Genomic DNA, 21,987 nt, shown 5'->3' on the forward strand with positions numbered 1-21,987 from the left:
TTTGAAAATTCGGTTAAATTCGTTCACATGTCAAAAGACAAGCAACAAAAACTCAAAGAAAAAGTTATGGTTTATCAAAAGGTTCAAACTATGGCAAATCAGGTCTATGCAGTTACAGGGGTCACTAAAAAAAACGGCAGAATTAAGACTCTTGGTTGACAAAGACAATGCTGAAGGATGCGACGATTACTTCTGGTCTGCTCCTATTGACAACGCAGACGAAACCGTAGGCTTATCTGAGAAAACTTCATGGAGGGTTAAAGGAAGACATGTTGCTGAACCCATCAACAAACACTCAAGTTTCGACAAACCAAGCACAAGTGGAACTAAAGAAATCCCTGAAGAACCGATGACAAAATCAAATGTTCCAACAAATACAACTGAAAGTCAAAAGCAGAAGCCAAATGCTAGCTTCAATATCCACAAATCACAGAAGGAGTTAGAGGAACAAAAACGCTTAAGAAATCAAAGATACGCAAAGAACCTGAATGAGCGTAAACGTCACTGGGAATCTCAAAATCCCAACTACGTACCTCCTAAGAAAGAATCAACGCATAAAGGGAAGGAAAAACTCACAGGAAAAGTAAATTTCAGCCCAAATTCCTACTATTCCAAATGTCCGAACCGTACCTCTACTCTCAGTTCCTAAACAAGCGTATCAAACCGAAAGTCAAGTTTTGGTCCCCACATCAGCTCTCAGAACCGAAAGTCAAGTTTCGATCCCAAGTCTAGTTTCGGTCCTTCTAACTCACAATGCAAAATAAATTATGTGAAGGACATCCAAGGAAACGGAAAGCTAGCATCAGATTCTGAGTTCCATAATAAGAAAAAGTCATCTAACCCAAGGATTCAAAAGAAAAATCCTAAACCATCTAACAACACGCCAACTAATGCACCAAAAATTAAACAAGATAAAACTAAAATCAAGGTGTATACCATTAAAAGAAAAGATCAAACCACTCTAGTAAAAATAACATATTTGGTTGACATTTCTTCTATAATTCCTTTTTCTGTGAAAGACTTACTAGGACCCAAGAAACTTTGGATTCCTAAATCTGCTTGAATTTGCAGGTAATTAGTGATGAGCAGTTCAATGATGAATGGTATATAGACAGTGGTTGCTCGCATCACATGACAGGAAGGAAGGAAGAGCTAAGGTAGTTTCGGTCCCTAACAGATGGTGGGTGTGTAAAGTATGGAAATTACTCCTATGGAACAATGAAGGGATACAGTATGATAACCAATGGAGATTTCTCGATTCGAAAAGTGGCGTATGTGGAAGGATTGCAGCATAACCTCATCAGTGTGTCACAATTAGTTGTAGGAACAAGTCTGAAAGTATCATTTGATGACGAGGGCTTTGAAATATTTGAAAGGCAATCAAAAAAGGTTCTGCTAAAATATGAACGCAAGGGGGAGATGTATCCTTTAAATCTCAACCCAATACGAAGAAAACCAGCAGTATGTCTTCTTTCAAAGGAAAACACAGATGAAAGTTGGTTGTGGCATCAACAACTATCGCATCTTAACTTCAAAGATATTAATAAGTTGGTGCTTAGTGATCATGTTCGAGGCCTCCCTCTTCTCAAGTTTGACAAGGAACATCTGTTTGCAACATGCGAGATGGGAAAACAGAGCAGAAAGAGCCACCCTACACGAGTCAATACAAAGATTATTGAAGCTCTTGAACTATTGTATATTGACTTATGTGGACCTTCGGCTATCGAGATCATCGGTGGTAGTAAGTACATTCTTGTCATTATAGATGATTTTTCACGCTTCACTTGGGTTTTCTTTCTTAAACAGAAATCAGACGCAACTCCCAAGTTGAAGACATTTATTAAGCAAATGGAAGTTCAGCTGAGAAAGACGGTGCGGAATATCAGGAGTGACAATAGGCTGGAATTCAAGAATAAAGATTTTGAGGACTTTCTGGCTGATAAGGGGATAACTCACAACTTTTCGGCTCCTTATACACCACAATAGAATGGGATTGTTGAAAGGCGAAACCGTTCTTTATGTGAGGCAGCCAGAACCATGCTCAGTTTCTCTTCTCTTCCGTTATACTTCTGGGTTGGTGCAGTTGGAACCACATGCTACACTTAGAACTGTTCCTTCCTTAACAAAAGATTCTCAATCACTCCATATGAGATCATAAATAATAAAAAGCCCAATGTTAAATTTCCACATGTTCGGTTCAAGATGTTTCATCTTTAACTTAAAGGATAATCGAAACAAGTTCGACGTCAAAGCAAATAAGGGAATCTTTCTTGGTTATTCACTCTCTTCAAAAGCTTACAGAGTTTTGAATAAACGATCCAAATGGATTGAAGAAACATATTACGTAACCTTTGACGATAATTACATGAAGAAAGTTCAAAGGAGCGAAAGTGACTTAGGGGAAATTTTTCCTGCATTAGGACAAGTTTCGGTTCCCATATCTAACTTGTTCGAAGAGTACATTCGGTTATTTGATGAACCAGAGAAAGCGGCACACTCAGAGGTGAAAGTAGCAGATAACAAAATTGATAATCTCAAAAAGATCATCGACGAAGCTGCAAAAGAAACGAAAAGTGAACCTCCTAAAACTACAGGCGCTCAACCCTCAATTGACTCTCCAATCAACGGCTCAATGTTCAAGGGGGAGAGTTCATCAGCACCAAAGACAACTGAAGTATCTTTCGAGGGGGAGACTTCAATACCATCCCCAACTCATAAAGGTCCAGTCAAGGGGGAGAATCCAACTCCCACAGAGGATGCAAACGTTGACGCTGCCACATGATACACTTCGCCAATTGAAGGGGAGAAAGAGAATGCAACTGATGAAGGCGAGGGTGAACAATCAGAATTTAAATAGGAAGTGAATGCAGAATTAGATCCAGCTTATGACCCAAATTATCCTCCGTTAGTGAAATGGACCAAGGACCATCCCAAAGCACAAATTATTGGTGAATCTTATGAGAAAGTTCTTACTCGTTCTCAATTGAAAGCGAAACAAACTACATTATTCTCTAAAGTTGAATTATGTATGTTTAACTTGTTCATCTCCAAAATCGAACCGAAAACAGTTAATGTTGCACTTGATCATTCTGATTGGGTTCAAGCAATGCAAGATGAGCTCCATGAGTTCGAACGTAACTGAGTTTGGAGGCTGATTCCCACACCAAAGGATGCTTCTGTGGTCGGCTTAAAATGGGTCTTTAGAAATAAATTGGACAAAGAGGGGAACGTCATTCGCAATAAGGCTCAGTTGGTGGTGAAAGGATATTGCCAAGAGGAAGGGATAGATTATGTGGAAACCTTCGCTCAAATAGCTAGGTTGGAATTAGTTAGAATCTTTCTGGCATATGCTGCTCATAAAAACTTCAAAGTTTTCCAAATGGATGTCAAATGTGCTTTCTTGAATGGAGAACTAGAAGAAACAGTGTATGATGATCAACCTCCCGGGTTTATGAACGAAAAATTTCCTGATCATTGCTATGTGTTGGATAAAGCGGTTTATGGTTTGAAGCAAGTACCGAGAGCCTGGTATGAAACTTTAACTCGTTTTCTGAAAATGTCGAAATTTAAGCAAGGTTCGGTTGACCCAACCTTCTTCCGAAAGAAAGAAGGCGAACATCTAATGATAGTTCAGATTTATGTTGATGATATCATCTTCGGCTTCACGAATCCTAGCTTAACAGCTGAATTCAGAAAGTTGATGGAGACTAAATTTGAAATGAGCGCAATGGGTCCAATTAATTTTTTCCTTGGTTTAAATATTAGACAGGGACCAGAAGGTATCTTTATCAACCAGGAGGCGTACACAAAGAACCTATTAACAAAATTTGGCATGACAGGAGACTCAAAAGTAAAGGTTCCTATGGCATTTGGCACTAAGTTAACACCATCTCTGGAAAAACCTGTTGTTGACATAACACTATATCGTCAAATGATAGGGTCCCTTATGTATTTAACAGCTAGTAGACCGGATATTATGTTTTATGTTTGTTATTGTGCTAGGTTTCAAGATAATTCAATAGAACCTCACATGGTGGCAGTGAAGAATATCTTCCGTTACCTAAAGTGAACCTCATCTCTCGGTCTCTGGTATCCGGCTATATTTGGATTCTTTATTTAAGCTTTTTCCGATGCTGATCTTGGAGGATGTGGTCTGGACCGAAAGAGCACTACAGGTGAGTGCCAATTTATTGACGGAAAACTTGTTAGCTGGCAGTCCAAGAAGCAAACCTGTGTGTCACTTTCAATGGCAGAAGCTGAGTACATAGCTGCAGCATCTTGTACTTCTCAAGTAATATGGATTCAAAGTCAACTGAGAGATTACGGGCTGAGTATGAAGAAGATTCCTCTCTATTGTGACTTAGAAAGTGCAATAAGGATTTGTCACAATCCAGTGCAACACTCCAAAACTAAGCACATTGCACTTAGATATCATTTCATCAAGGATCATGTAGAAGATGGGAACGTGGAAGTGCATTTTGTCCGATCCTCTGATCAACTGGCTGATATATTCACTAAAGCCTTACCTGAAGCATGTTTCAATAAAATTTTACAAGGTCTGGGAATGATGGAAGCAGAGTCGGTACCGAATCCTCAAATCTTGCACTAAAAATAAGACAGGCGAAATGGAGTGAATGCTTGGTCTATTTCGGCTCCATAATTTTCGGGAACCGAAATGAACCAACCGCTCGGTCTATTTCGGCTCTGTAATTTTAAGGAACCGAAATGAACTGAACGTTCGGTCTATTTCGCTTCACTCAATAAAGATAAGGTTTCGGTTGTATATTCCGTATATTATATTATCTCAATTCTTTCAACTTCTTTTATTTATTTATTTATTTTTTTCTAGAAAACTTCAAAAATCCAAAAATATATTTTTTTTCTGTTTTTTATTATTTTTCAGAAAACTTCACAAATCCAAAAATATTTTCTCTTTCTGTTTTTATTTAGAAAATATAAAAACCTCAAAAAAAAAAAATTGTTCGGTTTGTTCGTTTTGTTTATGTGGTGTGTTTGTTTGCACATTCTTTTAAATAGGTTCCGAATATACCAGTACAACAGAATTTGGAGCTGAGGCAGGTATGATTATTCTTTTATGAACTAGTTAAGGGTCCCTAGAAGCATGATGTTGCATGTTGACCAATGCCTCTACGACTTAAAGCAAGGCCTTAATGATTCGATCTATACCTATTGTTTCTTCCAAATCAGGCTGTTAAAATCAACTCGGTCTAGAGCTACCTTACTCTTCTCATATGAGTTAAGAGTTTTTCTGCTTAGTCACATCTTTATTGCAGAAGGTACCTACGGTTCTTTAGCCATCCTCCTTACATTCTCCATTAACTTTCGGTTCACCACTGTAACCCTTCAGACTCTCGGTTATAACCACTGAGGTTTATGGTTGCATAAAATCTGTGTTTGTGATCTTAGATACGTATACCACGTGCTAAGTGAAACCCAAAATTCAACACCTATAATGAATTGACGGTGAATTATTATATCCAAGATCTTACTAGTTACCTACTGAAATCTCTTTTTTAGTTTTGAGTGATCTTTTATGAATTTGTTTAACACCAAGGCTTTTCTTCCCATAAAGATCCAATTTATTTTTGTTTTTGAGATTTATGTAACGTCTTTAGTCATTATACAATATATACTACATACTTGCTCAACAGACCACATCGGTCTCACAAGTACTTCTTCCAATGTTCGGTCTCACATTAAGAATTGATGTTCGGTTGAAGATAAGCCACCTTAAGCCTATGACTTAAAAAGAAGCCTGTTTCTTTACAAACACTTGATCGTATTTTTTGGGAAACCGCACAAGCACTTCTAGTCTATCTTGACTTTGAAGGAAGTGATTCTTGCCCGGAATCACCTGCTTTCTGTCTCATAATAAGACATCACTCACATCCAGTACACATTTGCTTTATTTCTTTATCTTTTGTCACTCTATTGCACGAAAATTTTAATTTTCCAACATTTTGGTGGCTGTAAGTTCAAGTTTTGTTTATCTTTTAGCTTAACAGGGGTAATTCTATTTCTAGTAGTGAAACTGAATTTCAAAAGGATGATTGAGTATAAGCATTTGGGCGCGTGAATTTGAACGGTCTCTATACCCACGCATGTTGACGTATACATAGGAGTAACCAACCTGTCACATCGCACTTTTTCAGGCGATGTTTTAGTGATCACGTCATTATCATAATGATTTTTCTCTCTCCTGGCAACGGTATATAAAGGGTTTCTACTTTTATTTATCTTTTACCAGCAACAAAGTCTCTCAAATTACAAGGCAAGTTCAAACTGTTCATATTCCTTCTTCGATCAACAATGGAGACTTCTTCATCAGTTCATGATCAGACTGCTTCGTCCACATTGCTTTCGATCGAGCCAAATCAGAATATGATTCTCGAACTCAACCCCTTTCTGTATGATTCATATATGTTGCACGTAGTTGAATGTTTGAAGTGTTCACCGCTCGTTCTAGCCCTAACGTAGGTGGAAGCTGTCCCGATGTCACTAATATCCCACGTTTACTCTACTGCCACATATGACAAGAACAAAGAACAAATCTACTTTCAAATCCGTTCTAAAAAGGCTTTTATTTCAAAAGGGAGATTTTGTTCGTTGTTGCATCTTGTCGTGGATTCCTCTGTCATCTCAAAGACTTCATCACAACTACTTAATTGTTTTCAATGCTCTACGAGATGGGTTATACGGATGTGCTCACCACAGTTACAAAGGTTAAGAAGTCTTGTTTACCATCTCAGTGGAATAGATTGCTTACTCTTCTCATCAAGAGTTCGGCAGAGAGGAGTGTTGGATATGATGGCACCAACAAGGGTTTCCTGACCCTTCTCTATGGCCTTTACAATGGTCTCAATCTTGATTATGGGACAATTATCTGGTCTCAAATGGTGCAAGGCCTCAACACCTCTACGAGGCATTCGAAAATTTCATGTGGCCGGTTCTGGACTCTTATTACAGGAAGGGCGATTGATACTCTGGATATTCCTGTAATGAAGGATGCCCTAGTCGCTTCAATTGCTACGTTTCACACCAGGAAGATCATCTTTTCTGATCCAACAAAGTTCCCTCACAATGGCTCTATTCCTGAGTCTATGTATCGATGTGTCACAGATAATAGTCATGTTATGGCTGATTACCGCAAACTTTCTCCTATGGAATCAAGATTCCTATCTCCGGAACAGCAAGCTGCCCTGGAGGCTGTAGACAAGCCTGGAAACCGAGGAAACGGACCACAACCAAGAAGGAGACTATCGAGGAGGCTAAGTTTAAGTCTTCTAAGTCAAATAAGTGCAAGTCAGAAAAAGGGGATTCTTCTAAACCTAATAAGATTAAAGAGATGGCGAAAAGGTCCAAGAGTCCTACTCCTCCTAGCTCAGAAAATCACGAGGAAGATAAAGAAGAGGAAATCCGTCATGAATCACCGAAAGGTAATACTCCTCCCCGACTTCCTACTCTAACCGAATCTCCTCATAACAAACTTCCAACCCCACCTCCTTCACCAAAACAGACAGTTCCAGTTTCGGTTGTTCCCATTCCTCCACCTACCACATCACAAACAACAACTTCTTTTCCACCACCACCACCAGTTTCATCCATTCTATTTCTACAACTTCCTTACCACCTCCTGTAATTTCCCATTCCACCACCATTACTATTCCTGAACCGACAGTGGGAGTTAACGTATCTGATACGGGGGCAACTACTGAAACCGAACCTCCTGTCATCACTAAACCTCTTTCACCATCATATTCAACCTATTCTGGTGCCACTCTCGGTGGTGCTAATGATGAGTATGACTCTACATACTTCAGTCCCTATCAGCTTCCTACTGATGAGGATGATGATGCTCCAATCACCAGCCAATACTTGCAGCACATTCATGAAAATTTGGATAAATTACTTGATGACAGCAAGTCCTATATTGGTGTTGTGCTAAAAGCCTTTCTGGAAACTGCCATTCAGCAATACACTGACTCCATTGACAAATCAACTAAGGCTGTTAATGGATCTACTTCTTCCTGTCAAAAGGCCTCTACTGATGTTGCGGACATTGTTCATACTACTCAGATTTTTCTTGACTCTCTTAAAGGGCATGCTGATACAAATGCAGCCAGGGTGCAAGCCTCTGTGGATTCATTTTCTAAGTCTCTTCAAGAAGAGCACACCAAGTTTGAAGATGTTCGTTCTTCCATCCACACAGAGAACACTTTACTTCTTAGTTCCGTGTCTTCTAGGCTGGAATCTCTTCACGCTGATCTTGCAAAAGAAAGTGTTCTGAAAGAAGAACTTGCTGGACAAGCCTCCACGATTGAAGTTCAGAAGGTTCAGCTAGCTTAAGCTGAAAAAGAAATTGGTTTATTGAAGACAGATCGAGCTGTTTTTTGCAGTTGTGCAGGGGATGTGACGAATATGCTCACCAACATTCTTGGTGCTCATGATCCTTTCCTCACTTTAACTATTCGAAATCATCTCACTACCAAACTTCTTCCTGCCCTTGCATTGTTACACGAGATGAAGGGTGTTTCAGAAAGATTTATTACTCCAAAACAAGGGGAGAGGGTACTCATCCACCGAAGGCTAAAACTAAAACTGATAAAGTTACAACCGTACTGAAGGATAATGTAGCTTCAGGTTCTTGTTCATAAGCTAAGCGAAAGGAGATTAAAGATGATAGCGATGATGATGTTGAGGAAACCATTACTGAGGCTCTCAAAAGAAAGAAGAGAGACCGAGAGTTGGATGAAACTCTAAAAATTGCAAGGGAAGCAGAGGAGAGGGAAAGGAGAAATAAGGAAGAAGAAGAAGCCTTGAACTGCAAGAAGACCTTGTTTCCATTATGGACAAAAGAGGCACTTATCAATCAAGCTATAGAGTTTCCAAGTGTTTATTGGTTGGAACCTGTTGCTTCATTTGACTGTGACAATTCCAAGGACTCACAGTTCGACATGTCGATAACACGAAAGGCATTCACGTTTCATTCCTTTGATTCGACTGTCGAGGTTCCTTTTCCTCATCCAAAGGTTGACCGAGAGCTTATTGATTTCTATCTGAAGTATGGGCAACCTCAGTACTTGACATGGAGCGCACAGAATATAATTAATGTGAAGGTATTGAAACCTACGACTGTTGGGGAATTTGTAAATGTCAATTTCAAAATCACATGAGGATCGGAAAACTCGGTGTCAATTATCTCCCTAGCAGATCTTCCAAATATAAATCCTCATGACTGGATTCTTTTGTTTAATATTCTACTCACAAATTCGAGGGAATATGAGCCGATATTGGAGCACTTGAAGAGGATGTTGGCTTCTTATATCTATGAGGTTCCAGCTACGGATCAAAAGATAGCGAGAGTGATGAATAGGAAACGACCATTAAGACAACACCGAACCCAGGAGATGTAAATAAGATGAAGATGGTCCAAATAGATTCAACACATCTCACTGTGATGTTTACCAAAAGCAAAGCTCACAGATTTATATTTTCTCTTGTTGATAAACATTTATTTTCAACTGACTGCTTGGAGCACATCATCAACATTATTCATTGGTAAAAGCAAAACTCATAAGCAAACAAAAAGAAATTGACGGACATGCTTCAGTGGTATATAACATTCCATCATCATCTTTTGGCTATCATTTCGAAAGTGTTCAAAACCATAAAGAAGTCTTCTACAGCTCAACCGAAGTGAGCTTTCGGTTCTGTTGATGCAAAGGGGGAGATTGTTAAGTTTAATTGTGTTGCGTCATAGGCTTTATATTTTGTATCTGGATTGGGCATGTCCATCCATGTTTATCTAGGAGGGTTTTACTATAAGTATGCATGTATGTATGCATTATACGAAGTCGATTATTACGTTTATTATTTTGTAACCCTAAACACCTCTACAGTCGATGTTCTTAATCGAGCTCTTCTGAGGTGTTGAAATATTAATCATACGACATATTCAAAGCCATAATCGTGTTCATATTTATGTTCATAATTGTTTTCTTGCATAGAATCTAACGATCCTAATTGAACTTAGTTATATCATACACAACCTTGATGTTGTCATAGTAAACAATCGTCACTTTGGTTGTTAGGCAACATATCTCACACAAAAGATTACATATCTAACTCGATTCTACAACTTCATTGGCTACGCCTTGATATTTTGTCTCTACACTGGAACGAGATACAACACTTTGGTGTTTGGAGGACCAGGATATGAGGTTTTCACCAAGGAAGACACAATACCCGGATAAGGAGCGATGAGCGGTGGGTGATCACCCTTGTCTGCATCAGAGTAGGCAACAAGGTTAGCAGTGAAGGATAGTTGAATTTAAAGACCATGATAAATAGTGCCCCTATTAATCTCGAGGTTCATGGATATAAAGATAGGTTTGTTGGACTGCAAATGCAATGTCAGATCTAGTAAAGGTCAGATACTAAAGAGCACCGGCAAAACTACGATATAGATTTGGATCTGGTACAGGAGGTCCTGATGACTGCAGCTTGTGAAGAGGATCAGTAGGAGTGTGAAATGGATTACAATTCAACATTTTTTCTTGTTTCAAGATGTCAATGGTGTACTCTCGTTGAGAGAGAAAGAGACATGCATCTGATGAACTACAGATATACCAAGGAAGTAGTTAATTGGCCTAAGGTCATTCATGTGTAATTCATGACACGACTGACTAATGATCTGATTAAGAAGTGGTGTGGTAGAAGCTATCAAAATGATGTCATCTACATATAAAGGAAGATATGTTGTAGCTGATGCAGTATGCATGATGAAGAGAGATGGATCTGTATGACTTTGATGAAAATCGATGTTGGTGGCATGCTAGGCAAAGCAATGATACCAGGCCATTGGAGATTGTTTGAGACCACACAAGCATTTCTAAAGTAAGCACACATGATCAGGATGAGATGGATGTAGATGATTTCCTGAAGATGACCATGAAGGTGGGGGTTCTTTACATAAAGCTGGTGAATGGGCCATTTGCGGGAGATAACTAGGCTAAGAATATTCTGAATGATTTCCCATTTAACAACTAGACTGAATGTATCATTACAATATAGTCATGGCAATTGGCTGCATCTATTTACTACAAGTCTAGATTTGTAGCAAGAAAGAGTATCATCTGCATGAAACCTATAACGAAAAAGCCACATAGCGTCACACTCCCGTTCGGCGACATAAACATCGGGCGATGTGACATGGGAGAAACTGGATCAAGGCATATATATATATATATATATATATATATATATATATATATATATATATATATAACATAAAACAAAAGTATATCACAAATGATACTTTTATATATTATATTTTATTTGGGATTACATTGTTTTTAAGGGTGAAGCAGACATCTGAAACATAACTAGAAATGACAAACAGATAGAGCTAAACTCTAGAAAGCTTTCGTAAAAACCTCCTCCTCGACACAACTATCCTCCACACTCATCTTCTGAGAATAGATGTATTTTTGAAAACATCAACTTAATGTTGGTGAGTGCACAAGTTTTATAATTTATTTGGGTGTCTTTAATTAAGAGTCCTTTTTCTTATAGAAAAAACCTTTTTTAAAATATTTTATCAACCCTAACTTACTATCTTTTGAAGATATCTAATGACCTTATCTTACTATCTTTTAGGCTGTTTTATTAATCCTAATTTACTATATTTGTAGGATATTCAACTAATCCTAATGTATTTTATCTACCATTCTAAGGCATCCCTAATGGTAGTTGGAACTCTAAGGTCGTTGTAATATATTACCCTGAACCTCGGTAATAAATGTTGTTTGACTAGTGATTTCCCCGCCATGACACTTCATCAGACGTTGAATAGTCATTAATAAGAAAGTTATCCTGCCGGGATTGTAGCTAGAAATCATATGTGGGGGTGTCAATCTCCATATAGATCTATACATATCTTCCTAGCTCTCGTAAGATTAACGATTACAGGTATTCGGGTAGCAGAATTTTATTAGGCTAAGGATGAATATTAACAACTCACTAACACCTTAACCATAGGTATTTTATCTTTTATCTTTTATGTTTAATCTTTCCTAGTGATTTTCTATAAGTCTTATATATATATATATACACACACACACACACACACACACACATATATATATATATATATATATATATATATATATATATATATTAAAGAGGGACTCTTCTTAGGAATAGCGAACATGCTGATCTTTTGGCAAAACTGGTGCTCTGTTTATAGGTGTGCTTACAATTCTATGTCTTTTCTTTTAGAGGTCATATTTTGCCACTTTGTTTATTTTTGGTGGATACATGTTCTTTCTACTGCCGATGTAAACCAATAGAGATTGGATTGGTGTCGATCGATTGTATTCTCCCAACAAAATCCCTGATTCTCTCAAATCCTTCCATCAAAGCTGACTGCTCCACCGCTTCTTATCGACTCTCTTTTGTCTTCTATCCTCAGACAACCTTCCGCCATAGAAGCACAGAGTGAACTCATTGGCCCACGTGGTTCCTATTTTTTTAATGGATTGTTGTCTTCTTTTAACTTCTTCTTCTTCTTTTTTGATGGTGTATTACATGAGAACAGGGGATGGAGATGACTTTTGATTTGTCTATCTTTGCGTCAAACGATGGAGACACCAGACGCCGACAAGTCTATGTAACATTTTGAGTTTGATTTCAGAGCCAATGCTTCAGTTTTTGTACATGCAATCGATTTCCATCATCAAGCGGAACTTCGCCAGCCTCCATTAACAATTTGATTACTGGTGGTCTCAGGTAAGTTTTATTTCAGTTACTCTATATAAATTTATTTGTATGATTTCCAGTCTTACTAAGTATCTACATAAATTTCATTTCCTCTAGATCTGTTCCCAGTTTCGCAAGCCCTCCCCTTGCCATTGGTGATGCTTCAACTTCTTTGTTAGGATTTCAAACTTCTTCTACAACTACAACCGCTACTACCCCATCGTCTGAACCACAATATGTAGCTGCCTCATCTTCATCTTTGTTCTGTGAGTTTGTTGGTTTTGGTTTTTGATTTCAATTTATATTATATGATTTTTAGGTTATCTTTAGGCATTGTTTTCAAACTAATTATTGTGATTTGAATCATTACAAGTGATATTAATGTATTTAGTATTTGTGGGTGATTGGTTTATTCTTGCCAACTTCTTACCCATCTTATGATTTGAATCATTTAGGTATCTAAATTATCAGAAACCTAGACACTCTCTAAACCAGAACTAGTTAGTTATTTCTACTTTATAGACACCCATTCGATTGATTGTGTTCAATTCATAGTAGCAATGGCACTGGTGAACAAACTGAATCTAACTTTTTTTATTTCTAGTGTGTCTCTCCCTAAGAAAACCCAGTTAAAATCAATACACTAACTATATACATCTTCCTAAACCTTACCACTCATTGCTAGAACTGTATTGACTATTTGACTTTCCCTCCTTTTGCAGCCAAACCTTATAGGAAGCTTGTGATTTTCTGTTGTATGTAATAATACAAGAAATTTGATGTGATGTGATGTGATGATATATATATATATATATATATATATATATATATATATATATATATATATATATATATATATAGTTAGCTAGGTTGACAAGTCTTTACAAAGTGTGGAAGAAGAAGCTGAGAGAATATACAAAGATGAACATGGCCTACTTCATGATGATGAAGCAGCTTCAACCAGAGATTCAATGCAATGTAAGTAAAGGTAGGAGGGCATTTACTTCTTTTACACATTATATAGGGGGGTATTATTTTCAATTGGTGAATTTCAGGTATGAACATGCTGAATTCATAGAGAAAGAAATGGAACAGATGACTGAACGAATAAAGTCTGTTAATGCCAATCAGGCTGTTTATTTAATTATTTGGCAATGCAAAAATAAGTCTTGAAAAGTAAATATGACTATTTTGAATATGTTGGATATAATAGGCGGGAGAAGTTGAAGCCAGTGATGGTATGGGTATGGCCCCATTGGATGTGGTGGTTCGGATCCTCCACGATCAACTCAGTTCATTAATGTGGATCAATGAAAAGGTCATATATTTTGTAATTAAAAAATGAAATTTTCCTTTCATAATCAAAAATAATATTAATATTAATAAATAATAATATAAGCAGGCCGAAGAATTCTCTCCGCGTATTTAAAAGCTGGCCAAGCAAGGATCCGTTGCTGACCGGGGAACTCATGGCTCCAAAAAATTTCTTTTCTCGCTGAATCAATACTTTCTTCTTAAAAAAATAGTGGGTAAAGAATTTAGATATGTGAAACAATAACATGGATCGAATGTTTGTTACATTATGATGCTATTGCTAATACTACTTTTTACATCATCAACTTTAGTGGTTTGCTTTTTATATTAGTATCCATTCATTCCATAATGTTTTTTTCTTTCTTGAATCGCATGTACATGAGGTCATCTGTCAATTATAGAGGTGCAAAAACCACCAAAATTTAGAGATGTGAAGTGAGTTAGTTAATCTTTAGGTTGTGTTTGATATATTTTTAGCGAAGCAAGTGGCGATGAGAGGGGTAGCATGTTTTATAAGTAACATTATTATTAGATAGATTCATTTGGGTGCTTTTGTCAAGAAAAATAATAGAAAAGCTAAACTTATCAAATGGTTAATTAATGAAAATAAGTAAGGAAATATACTTTATTTTCAACATTGAAAGAGGCACTATTGTAATTGTCTATCATGTTTTTTTGTTTGTGCAGGAGTATTTGCTTCGTTTATAATCGATGTTTTCGTTTATACTATGAATTTGAAGGTATGCACACACTTTCAAATGTATAACTATGTTCTTAAATATTTAAATACTTTGTGCAGGAGTGAAATTTCCTATTAACAACCTTCAACATAATCATCGATACTTGATGGCAGGATATTACTGTTCACATAGCTTAAGGGGAGCTAAGGCTTCCTAAAAGATTTGGAAATTATCAGATTTCCAATTGTGTATTGAATCTAATATAAAAATGTATAATTGTTATATTCTTAGATAGTGTCAAATAAATAACAACTAATTTCATTAAAAACCATTATATATTGGATAGTTTTGTGCTAAAATGGATTTCCTTGGAAGAGGGTTCTGGAATGATATTCTACCGTGACAGATGTGCTCAACTATATACCCTAATAAACTTTATGGAGGACCTATGTGGGGTTCAATTACATATGTTGCTATAGTATATTGGATTTATTTTTGGTCTGTTTATATTGTAGGCGGATGATTATGTTGAAGATTGTTAATAGGAAATTTTACAATATGTTGACTATTTAGCCCCTCTTTGATGTTTTCAGGTGTGGTGTTGTTTTGGTGCTTCGTGTTCAAGAATTTCATCTCTTTTCATCTGCCTTGATTTATTTTGGTTATCTATACTCTCAAGGTTGATGGTGCAAGAAATGCCAATATACTTTCATTTATTGGTCGATCAGGCCAAGATTGAGGCCATGATGCGATGGGAGGTCCCGAGAAATCTATCTGATATTCAAAGTTTCCGGGGTCTTGCAGGATATTACTAGATATTTATTCGGTATTTCTCCAAGATTGTTGTACCTTTTACTCGCTTCACAAAGAAGAATGTTACATTTCAGTGGGAACTCGATCAACATTTGGCTTTTAAGACACTAAGGTAGAGGTTGTGCGAGGCCCCGATTCTCATGCTTCCCGAGAGGAATGGATGATTTTGTGGTTTATTGTGATGCCTCTGTATCAGGTTTGGGAGTTGTTCTTAGATAAAGTGGCCATTTGATTGCTTTTGCTTTGAGGCAACTGAAGCCTCATGAGGCGAATTACCCTACGCATGATTTAGAGTTGGGGGCTATGATTTTTTCCTTTAAGATTTGGAGGCACTACTTGTATGGGGTTAGGTGTACGATCTACACCGACCACAAGAGCTTGAGGTACTTGATGAACTAGCCGAAATTAAATATGCGGTAGAGGAGGTTGTTGGATGTAGTAAATGATTATGATTGTGATATCCTGTACCACACTGGCAAGGCCAATATGGTGGCCGATGATATGAGTCGTAAGACTATGAGTACCCTTATCGAGGATATGTTCCTAAGGATGGTTTCCATTTCTCTTTTTATAGATTTGATCAACGAGACTCAGGTGGAGGTATTGAAAAAGGAGAATTGGAAGGCAGAGTGGATTAGGGGAGATTCCTTTATTCTTCAGTGATAGTCAGGGTTTGTTGACTCAGTGTGGTAAAGTTTGGGTCCTGAATACCGGTGGGGTGAGACATACAGTTCTAGAAGAGGATCATAATTCAAAGTTTCCGATCTATCCAGGGGCCACAAAGATGTATAGGGATTTGAAGTTGAGTTATTGGTAGACCTCTATGAAAATGGAGATAGCCTGGTTTGTGGAGCGGTGCCTGAATTTTTGGAAGTTCAAGTTTGAACATCAGAAACCCCACAACAAGATGCAGCCATTACCCAACCCTATGTGGAAATGGGAAGAGCTCACCATGGATTTTATCATGAAACTGCCAAGGACGGCACATGGAGTTGACTCGATCTGGGTTATTGTTGATAGATTGACCAAGAGTGTACACTTCATACCGATTACTGAGAGAATATCCCTTACGAAGCTAGCTTACGTTTACATCCGGGAGGTGGTGGTTCAAAATTGGGTGTTAGTTTTGGTAGTTTCAGACCAAAATGTTCGCTTCACCTCTAGGGTTTGGAGGAAGTTTCGTGGGAAGTTGGGTAATCAGGTGCATTGCAAGATAGCATATCACCCCCAGACCGATGGACACAATCAGGGGATGATTCAAATGCTCGAAGATATGCTATGGACGTGCGTGTTAGATTTTGGAGGGATTAGAATACTTACCTCAAACTGTCTGAGTTCTCTGACAATAATAGTTATGACGCAAGTATTGACATACCACCTTTTAAGATGTTATATGGGAGGTGGCATAGATCTCCTGTTTTTTGGGGCGAGTTTGGGCATCGGGTCATGGGAAGTACTGAGGTGGTGATTAAGACCATTGAGTCAATTTAACAGGTGCGTGATAGGTTGCAAGTTGTGCAAAACCGACAGAAGAGTTATGTAGATCGGCAACGTTCGCACATCGAGTTCCAGGTGGGGGACTTGGTGCTTCTAAAGGTATCACCATGGAAAGGGATAATCCGTTTTTGGAAACAGGGAAAGATGGGGCCCTAGTTTGTTGGCCCATTCAGGATTTATTTATGGGTAAGCAAGGTTGCATACTGATTGGATTTTCCCGATGAGCTCAGTCAAATCCAAAACACCTTCAATACCTCTCAATTGTGGAATTGTGTTGTTGAGGATTCGACAGTGATCTCTTTGGATAGTATTCGGGTCGATGAACGCCTAAATTACGTGGAGAGGCCGATTGTGATTCTCGATAGGAAGACCAAGGTGTTTCACAACAAGGTGATGAACCTGGTGAAGGTACAATAGAAACACTGGAAGGCTTCAGAGTGGACGTGGGAACCTGAGGATGACATGAGGGAGCACTACCTAGAAATGTTTGTAGTAGTGGACTTCAAGGACAAAGTCTGATTCAAGTGGGGGAGATTTGTAACGCCAGTGCTCCAGGTAATTTCCAGTCTAACATTTATTTCTCAAAAAGTTTTCAAAATTGTTCCCTATTTTGGGCATACAAGATAGGTATGCCGAGCGTAGGATCTTAAATGTGATCGCGAGGTCTCTCACATACGATGGGTGTACAAGTGTCTACGCTAGGTGTATGCAAGCATAGGTCAAACCCTAATTTTTAGGATTTGGACCCTATTTAAAGAACTTATTAGCCTTAAACCCATTCTTACCGCCACCCTCTATCTCTGTTAGCCTCCATCTCAAAACCTTAATCTTTGTATGAGAATTTTGAAGCTTTAGACTAAAATTTTGGTGTTCTTGATGGTGAAGGAAGACCATTGGAGTGGTGGTGTTGCTCTTAAGCTTTTAGATCCAGGTTCTTCTCATCCTTGTGCATCATTAGAAGATATAAAGTTCATACCTTGGAGCTTGCCTTGCTAGATATTGTTTGAGCTTAGATTTATACTCATTTTGTCCAAAAACCTTGATCTTTGTGAGTATGGAATACTCCAGAGATTTTAGGTTGTCCTTTCAGACATTTTAGGGTGTATAGTGTCATACAAATGCAAACTTGGTCCTTGGTTTTCATCCGTGAATGAGTAATGGATGTATAGATGATTATCTAAGTTAGGGTTTTGGGTTTTAACATCCTTTTTTCATGTAAAGGCATAAAGTTTGCAACTTTATGATTTTATACATTTATTGGATGATAGATCTAAAGTTTGGATGTTAGATTTTAAAGCATTAAGACCTTAATAGAAGGTTTAAATCTTTGATGTGAACGTCGAGCGTAACTATGAGTATGATGCGCGTATTGTATCTTTACCCCATAATCCCCCCTTCAGAATCTCAAGATTGTACGTAGGGTGTAATGGGTAGTATGCAGGACGTACTACCATGAAGCACCTTTGGGCTATTTTTGGGCCGTGGGCCATTAGGGATTGTAGGCCTTGTCTATTTAGGTCATGAAGGGGAATGGAAAAATTGTCTTTTCCTTTAGATTGATAAAGGATGAATAAGACCTCCGTTTATGGATTAATCATGATTATTAATTAGGCTTGTTAATGGGTTATGTTTAGCGTGGGGAGCCATGTTAGCAGCAACTCGAGAGTGTGATTCTGTTATCTTCGGTTAGAGATAACTCTTCTTACCACACTAGTGTGTTGAAGGCACCAAGGTCGGCCCACTAATTTGAATGTGGTATGGTGTATGCCACTATATGACTATTATTGATGTAATTCTATGATATATATGCATGGAGCTAATTAAACTGTGCTCGGAGTCATTATGGACTTGGGGTTGATACGGACCCGGGCGTTAATACAGACCCAACACTGCTATTTGTCATTATTTGAGGTTAATATTGACCTTTCACAACCACGTGTAGTTATACTATGTGTATGATGAATGTGGTTTTTTGGGGAAGCTCATTAAACTTTGAGCTTACAGATATGTTTTTGGTTTCAGGTACTTCTGGTACAAAAGGGAAGGGCGTCGCATGATTTTTATTTTTTTTAAATCCATAATTCTTTCCTTTGGAGTCGGATTTTTAAAAATCTTATGTATTTGAGATCACGTTAACGAGTACTTTCCAAGTATGTTTACCATCTTAGAAAACGATATAACTTTTTAGACACAAAATTTTGAGTCTAATAGTCGTTTTAACAAATAAATGTAATGGCACATTTGATTTTTATTATCTCAAAATCAAATAATACAATACTAAGATATTACAATTATTTTTCCTAGTCTTTCCTAATGGTGATCAGTGATGCAAATCTCTCAGTTTTCACATTCTCCCTTATTTAGGAAATTTCATCTCAAAATTTTATCTTGTCGTCGAGTTTCTTTCGAACAAGTGAGGGTACTTGTCATTCATTTGGTCTTGTTATTCCAATGTGTATTTTGGTCCTCACTTAAAGTTATATCATACCTAAACAATGGGAATCTGACTCTGCTTGAGTCGTTTGACTTCTCTGTCCATGATTATGATTGGCTCTTCCATGAAGTTTAGTTTAGGGTTAATCTGAATGTCATCAAGTGGAATGAAGATCATATCGTCGGAAAGGCAGTTTTTAAGATTAGGCACATGGAAGAGTTCATGCACATTATGAAGGACTAGGGGTAACCTAAGTAAATAGGCAACTAGATCTATCATGTCAATGTCTTACTTATTGTCCAACAGTTTGTTTCCCGATTTTTGATTTGTTTGACAAAGAACTTAATTGAACACATCAATTTAGTTCTAATCGGGCCCGATACATTGGTCAAAACAAAATCATCGAGGGGCCCAGATATCACTTCTAATCCAAGAAGGAACAGATAAAATTCGACTCAAAGGCCCGACAAGCGGTCCAGATAGGCTGAAGGCCTTGAGATGTGGTCCAGACCTGCCGATGGCATGGAGAGATGTACAGATAGACCAATGGCCCTATGAGTCAGTCTAGTCAGGCTGATGGTTCATTATGCATGTTGTTTATTTATTTGCTATGATATAGTTATGATACCAAGTTGTAACATGATTTTTAAAATGATTTTTCAAGATTTTAAAATGATTTTTCAAATGGTTTTTAATATACTAAAGGAGGATGCAAGTGTACGATTAGCCGGAGCTAGTAAGTAGACCCCAAAATACCTTATAGATTATTTGATTTTGTGATTTGTTAGAAGAGCATGCTTGTACTATGCTAGGGATCTTCATGAATTGCATGATAGAATTGCATGATTATATCATGCCTGATAGCCTAGGGTTTTCCTTATATGAAATTGACATCATTACTATAGTTGCTTAGTGTATACATCACGGTTGTACATAGTTAAGATCTTATAGCCTGAGAATGTTTGGTTTGGCCTTATTTCATGTTCTTGTTTGATGGAGGGATTAGGGTAGGATCAGGTATTCGAAAGTCTATAGGGTCCAACATTATGTATGGCTAGCATACACGAGTGTTGCAAGGTTTGTGGAAGTTTCATGGATGGGAGGGTTGTACGGGGTCAGTAGGCTAGTTATGAGATATTTAGCCTTCCTCTAAGAGTGAGGATTGAGCGCGCATCATGCTTACGTATATTGTTAGGGCGTTATGATGATACTTAAGACAAATATGGGTAGGTTTGGAAGGTAGTATGGGCTCGTACTACTGAAAGCATAGGACCCATACGTGTAGCAAGGAAGTCATAACCCCTAGGGCTTTGTTGGGAGTTGGTACCTGGATTATTAAATGTAATTTTTTATATCTTCTTGGTATACTTTCAGCATGGTGGTTACGCGGAGATTAGTGACTGGATCCGGGTCAGGATCAAGAGGGAGCGGTCAGGAGGGACTAGCAGTACCCGAGACTATTGATCAGATGAGATCGGATGAGACGGACACCAGGATTTGGGAGATCCTTCATGATGAGGTTGTTGCACTGTTTCGGGCACAGTTGCTGGAGATATTTGGGTCTATTAAGACAGTCATGGTTGAGTATTTTGATGAGCATTATGCAGTAATTGCTGAGCCGGCTGCCGCAACAGCTACAACAGCTGTAATGGAGGCAGGAGGAGGAGCTAGTCGGGCTTTTTAGTACCGAGACTTCGATAACACGAAGCTCCCAACCTTTGATGGGACTCAGGATCATATCATGGCTACGAGGTAGCTACCTGGCGTAAGGGGTTTTTTCACATGCTCATGTCCTGCTGACCAGAAGGTCAAATGTGCCCTGAACCTGCTGAGGTCTTGGGCGAAGGACTGGTGGAGGTTGATGACTGGGTCGTATACTGATGACCAAAGAGTTACGGTTACTTAGGAGCAGGTATATGTTCTGCACTTGCTATATTCCATGGGTCGAGCGGGAGCGGTTAGTGTTGGGTTTTGAGCAATCTAACACTTCCTAAGTGTGCATGCAACCCTAATAAACCTTGGATCTATGTGTGTCTAAATACATGCAAAATAATAATTTTTCCAAGGGTCATAACCTATCTAACATAGCATGGGGTACTTTTTAAACATAAAAGAATTAGATGAGATTACATACCTTTTAATGATGAGTTTGATTCCTAAGGAGTTTGAGGGCCAAGCACCAATAGTGTGAATGCCTCAAATGGAATCACAAATCACCACAAACTCTTGGAAAACTTAGAGAGAGTGTATACACACTTATAAAATCGGCCACACACAAACACACATACTCTAGTGACACTAGTATCACTAGTGGCTATTTCATGCAACATAAGCATGCTTATATAGTGTACATGATTAGGGTGAAACCCTAATAACCCATGACCTTTCCTTTTCCAAGGATCCATGGGTTAAAAGCTCCATGGATCATCCATTGACTTCCATACAAGCCTAGCCCATTAACAAATGAGT

The 21,987-nt window shown here is 38.1% G+C and overlaps 1 pseudogene; it reads left to right on the forward strand.

Moving 5' to 3' along the window:
• The first annotated feature begins 1,564 nt into the window (after positions 1-1,564).
• Positions 1,565-6,075, forward strand: LOC145016399 (uncharacterized; annotated as a pseudogene).
• Positions 6,076-21,987: the final 15,912 nt, after the last annotated feature.

Source organism: Lactuca saligna, chromosome 9 (genome assembly GCF_052625555.1).
Source record: "Lactuca saligna cultivar CGN05327 chromosome 9, ASM5262555v1, whole genome shotgun sequence".
NCBI lineage: Eukaryota > Viridiplantae > Streptophyta > Magnoliopsida > Asterales > Asteraceae > Lactuca > Lactuca saligna.